The sequence below is a fragment of the Schistocerca gregaria genome, unplaced genomic scaffold, assembly GCF_023897955.1.
Source record: "Schistocerca gregaria isolate iqSchGreg1 unplaced genomic scaffold, iqSchGreg1.2 ptg000889l, whole genome shotgun sequence".
NCBI lineage: Eukaryota > Metazoa > Arthropoda > Insecta > Orthoptera > Acrididae > Schistocerca > Schistocerca gregaria.
In genome coordinates this window covers 50,001-55,349 of record NW_026062250.1, presented here as the reverse complement: position 1 = coordinate 55,349, position 5,349 = coordinate 50,001, and the positions used below count along the sequence as shown (strand labels likewise).

Here is a 5,349-nt window from a genome sequence, read left to right as displayed (position 1 = left end):
GTATTCCGACTTTGTCGTATTGCCTCACACAAAGTGCTACCCTGGTGGACCGCGTTCCATATCTGGGACATGCCGCAGATGCCGGTTGACAGTGGATCGCGGAAGGGACATCGCATACGTGCGCGGGCCACCTTCCACGTGTTCTCTTCTGCACATGTCGCAGTGTGTATGTGGTCTGATGTAGCGTGTCGTGACACATGACATCCTGGCATGCAAGAATTGTTGAATTCGCAAATGTAGGTGGACATCTACGTTTACTGCCCAAGATACGCAAATGAACTGGAAATCCGTTGTTGAGCGGTTGTTCACGCTGGAGGTGAATCTGTGATGGCGACGATCGGTACAGCTATTAACCGGTTGTTTCAGCGGTACCCGCCACATCCACACACGTGACTAGGCCCATGTGGGTATGAAGCGATACGCGGCGGTGGCTTGGTGGGACTGTTCCCGGCCGGTGAAGGGGGGCCGCCCGGCGTGTTGGCCGCGCGCTGCGTGGGCGCACGCGCAACAGGCGGCTGGTGGGGGGCGCCGAGTGGCAGGAGCGCCAGCCGACGGGCTCGGCAGGCGGCGCAGCTACGCTGCGGCGCACCCTGCACGCGGCGCCTGGCGGCCAAAGTTGGTTCAGCCGAGCCCGGTGCGAAGCGCGGTGGACATCTGCAGTGTGCTGGTCTGATTGAGGACTGTGTGCGTTGAGGATGCGCCGCCGCCTGGCACTCGGCGCCGCGACGCCGTCTGCTGCTCGGTCGCCCCAGCGGTTCTCGCAGGTGGTTTGTATCGCAGTTGTGCGGACGTGTTGGCGCGTGCGCTGTGCTGGGAGAGTTCGCTTCTGCACCCAAGTGGGGCTTTGCCCTTGTGTGGCGCTGGCGTTGGAGCTGCCGGTCACCATAGGTGGCGCGTGTTGTCTCCCGCCGGCAATGCCACGACAGCACGCTCCCGGGCCTCTGTCGGCAGCGGCAAGCTCAGTTGGGAGCAAGGGTGTTCGCACTAAAACCGTCTACTCGCCTAACTCCGGGCGATTGCGCCTCTCTCGAAACCGACCAAGTACCTAGGACGGCGCTGCGCGCCGCCGGGACCTGAGAGGGTTTCGAGGTGTATCGTGCAGGGGAGCTCGGCCTCCTCCTGTTTGCAGAATAATTGAGCGGACGCTTGCGTGTTCGCGCGGGCCCCCGGGACACACTCCCGGGCGGCCGGCTGCTCAGCTCTAGTTGACGCAGCTCCCTGGTTGATCCTGCCAGTAGTCATATGCTTGTCTCAAAGATTAAGCCATGCATGTCTCAGTACAAGCCGCATTAAGGTGAAACCGCGAATGGCTCATTAAATCAGTTATGGTTCCTTAGATCGTACCCACGTTACTTGGATAACTGTGGTAATTCTAGAGCTAATACATGCAAACAGAGTCCCGACCAGAGATGGAAGGGACGCTTTTATTAGATCAAAACCAATCGGATTGGCTTGTCTGGTCCGTTTGCCTTGGTGACTCTGAATAACTTTGGGCTGATCGCACGGTCCTCGTACCGGCGACGCATCTTTCAAATGTCTGCCTTATCAACTGTCGATGGTAGGTTCTGCGCCTACCATGGTTGTAACGGGTAACGGGGAATCAGGGTTCGATTCCGGAGAGGGAGCCTGAGAAACGGCTACCACATCCAAGGAAGGCAGCAGGCGCGCAAATTACCCACTCCCGGCACGGGGAGGTAGTGACGAAAAATAACGATACGGGACTCATCCGAGGCCCCGTAATCGGAATGAGTACACTTTAAATCCTTTAACGAGTATCTATTGGAGGGCAAGTCTGGTGCCAGCAGCCGCGGTAATTCCAGCTCCAATAGCGTATATTAAAGTTGTTGCGGTTAAAAAGCTCGTAGTTGGATTTGTGTCCCACGCTGTTGGTTCACCGCCCGTCGGTGTTTAACTGGCATGTATCGTGGGACGTCCTGCCGGTGGGGCGAGCCGAAGGGGTGCTTTCGCGTCCCGAGGCGGACCCCGTTTAAATCCTACCAGGGTGCTCTTTGTTGAGTGTCTCGGTGGGCCGGCACGTTTACTTTGAACAAATTAGAGTGCTTAAAGCAGGCAAGCCCGCCTGAATACTGTGTGCATGGAATAATGGAATAGGACCTCGGTTCTATTTTGTTGGTTTTCGGAACCCGAGGTAATGATTAATAGGGACAGGCGGGGGCATTCGTATTGCGACGTTAGAGGTGAAATTCTTGGATCGTCGCAAGACGAACAGAAGCGAAAGCATTTGCCAAGTATGTTTTCATTAATCAAGAACGAAAGTTAGAGGTTCGAAGGCGATCAGATACCGCCCTAGTTCTAACCATAAACGATGCCAGCCAGCGATCCGCCGCAGTTCCTCCGATGACTCGGCGGGCAGCCTCCGGGAAACCAAAGCTTTTGGGTTCCGGGGGAAGTATGGTTGCAAAGCTGAAACTTAAAGGAATTGACGGAAGGGCACCACCAGGAGTGGAGCCTGCGGCTTAATTTGACTCAACACGGGAAACCTCACCAGGCCCGGACACCGGAAGGATTGACAGATTGATAGCTCTTTCTTGATTCGGTGGGTGGTGGTGCATGGCCGTTCTTAGTTGGTGGAGCGATTTGTCTGGTTAATTCCGATAACGAACGAGACTCTAGCCTGCTAACTAGTCGCGTGACATCCTTCGTGCTGTCAGCGATTACTTTTCTTCTTAGAGGGACAGGCGGCTTCTAGCCGCACGAGATTGAGCAATAACAGGTCTGTGATGCCCTTAGATGTTCTGGGCCGCACGCGCGCTACACTGAAGGAATCAGCGTGTCTTCCTAGGCCGAAAGGTCGGGGTAACCCGCTGAACCTCCTTCGTGCTAGGGATTGGGGCTTGCAATTGTTCCCCATGAACGAGGAATTCCCAGTAAGCGCGAGTCATAAGCTCGCGTTGATTACGTCCCTGCCCTTTGTACACACCGCCCGTCGCTACTACCGATTGAATGATTTAGTGAGGTCTTCGGACTGGTACGCGGCATCGACTCTGTCGTTGCCGATGCTACCGGAAAGATGACCAAACTTGATCATTTAGAGGAAGTAAAAGTCGTAACAAGGTTTCCGTAGGTGAACCTGCGGAAGGATCATTACCGACTAGACTGCATGTCTTTCGATGTGCGTGTCGTGTCGTGTCGCGCAACACGCTACCTGTACGGCAGTGGCCGTGCGCCGCGTGCGGAACCACGCGTGCCTCTCAAAACTAGCGGAAGTGTTGTTGTTGTTGTGTGGTACGAGCGCTGAAGCTCTGGAGCGGCTGGCCTGCGGTACCTGGCGCCTGGCGCCGGTTTTGAATGACGTTCGCCCGAGTGCCTGTCCGCCCCGGTGTGGAGCCGTACGACGCCCATCGGCTGTGAGGCCGTTGGACACAAAAAAATAGTGGAACAGGGGCCGTCAGACGCCTCAGTCCCGCAAATGCTGCTGTCTTGAAAGAGACAGTGGGAGACTGAAAAGGAAAAGATCACCCAGGACGGTGGATCACTCGGCTCGTGGGTCGATGAAGAACGCAGCAAATTGCGCGTCGACATGTGAACTGCAGGACACGTGAACATCGACGTTTCGAACGCACATTGCGGTCCATGGATTCCGTTCCCGGGCCACGTCTGGCTGAGGGTCGGCTACGTATACTGAAGCGCGCGGCGTTTGTCCCGCTTCGGAGACGTGGGAGTGTCGTGGTCGCCTGTGTGGCCGGCCGCGTCTCCTTAAACGTGCGATGCGCGCCCGTCGCCTGGCGGTTCGCATACCGGTACTTTCTCGGTAGCGTGCACAGCCGGCTGGCGGTGTGGCGTGCGACACCTCGTACAACGACCTCAGAGCAGGCGAGACTACCCGCTGAATTTAAGCATATTACTAAGCGGAGGAAAAGAAACTAACAAGGATTCCCCCAGTAGCGGCGAGCGAACAGGGAAGAGTCCAGCACCGAACCCCGCAGGCTGCCGCCTGTCGTGGCATGTGGTGTTTGGGAGGGTCCACTACCCCGACGCCTCGCGCCGAGCCCAAGTCCAACTTGAATGAGGCCACGGCCCGTAGAGGGTGCCAGGCCCGTAGCGGCCGGTGCGAGCGTCGGCGGGACCTCTCCTTCGAGTCGGGTTGCTTGAGAGTGCAGCTCCAAGTGGGTGGTAAACTCCATCTGAGACTAAATATGACCACGAGACCGATAGCGAACAAGTACCGTGAGGGAAAGTTGAAAAGAACTTTGAAGAGAGAGTTCAAAAGTACGTGAAACCGTTCTGGGGTAAACGTGAGAAGTCCGAAAGGTCGAACGGGTGAGATTCACGCCCATCCGGCCACTGGCCCCCGCCCTCGGCAGATGGGGCCGGCCGCCCGCGCGGAGCAATCCGCGGCGGGGTCGTGTCCGGTTGCCTTTCCACTCGCCGCGGGGTGGGGCCGTTCCGGTGTGCGGTGGGCCGCACTTCTCCCCTAGTAGGACGTCGCGACCCGCTGGGTGCCGGCCTACGGCCCGGGTGCGCAGCCTGTCCTTCCGCGGGCCTCGGTTCGCGTCTGTTGGGCAGAGCCCCGGTGTCCTGGCTGGCTGCTCGGCGGTATATCTGGAGGAGTCGATTCGCCCCTTTGGGCGCTCGGGCTCCCGGCAAGCGCGCGCGGTTCTTCCCGGATGACGGACCTACCTGGCCCGGCCCCGGACCCGCGCCGCTGTTGGCTCGGGATGCTCTCGGGCGGAATAATCGCTCCCGTCAGCGGCGCTTCAGCTTTGGACAATTTCACGACCCGTCTTGAAACACGGACCAAGGAGTCTAACATGTGCGCGAGTCATTGGGCTGTACGAAACCTAAAGGCGTAATGAAAGTGAAGGTCTCGCCTTGCGCGGGCCGAGGGAGGATGGGGCTTCCCCGCCCTTCACGGGGCGGCGGCCTCCGCACTCCCGGGGCGTCTCGTCCTCATTGCGAGGTGAGGCGCACCTAGAGCGTACACGTTGGGACCCGAAAGATGGTGAACTATGCCTGGCCAGGACGAAGTCAGGGGAAACCCTGATGGAGGTCCGTAGCGATTCTGACGTGCAAATCGATCGTCGGAGCTGGGTATAGGGGCGAAAGACTAATCGAACCATCTAGTAGCTGGTTCCCTCCGAAGTTTCCCTCAGGATAGCTGGTGCTCGTACGAGTCTCATCCGGTAAAGCGAATGATTAGAGGCCTTGGGGCCGAAACGACCTCAACCTATTCTCAAACTTTAAATGGGTGAGATCTCCGGCTTGCTTGATATGCTGAAGCCGCGAGCAAACGACTCGGATCGGAGTGCCAAGTGGGCCACTTTTGGTAAGCAGAACTGGCGCTGTGGGATGAACCAAACGCCGAGTTAAGGCGCCCGAATCGACGCT

General features: G+C 57.9%; 3 non-coding genes across 3 annotated transcripts in view; all 3 read left to right on the top strand.

Moving 5' to 3' along the window:
* Nucleotides 1-1,215: 1,215 nt before the first annotated feature.
* LOC126324562 (small subunit ribosomal RNA) lies at nt 1,216-3,108 on the top strand. The gene has a single exon (XR_007559882.1). It is a non-coding gene; the product is annotated as a small subunit ribosomal RNA (ribosomal RNA).
* A 369-nt stretch (nt 3,109-3,477) lies between these two features.
* LOC126324555 (5.8S ribosomal RNA) lies at nt 3,478-3,632 on the top strand. Its single transcript, XR_007559876.1, has one exon. It is a non-coding gene; the product is annotated as a 5.8S ribosomal RNA (ribosomal RNA).
* Nucleotides 3,633-3,820: 188 nt separating this feature from the next.
* Nucleotides 3,821-5,349, top strand: part of LOC126324566 (large subunit ribosomal RNA) — a 4,222-nt gene continuing 2,693 nt past the window's right edge. The window contains exon 1 of the ribosomal RNA XR_007559886.1: nt 3,821-5,349. This exon is cut by the window's right edge and continues 2,693 nt beyond it. This is a non-coding gene — a ribosomal RNA (large subunit ribosomal RNA).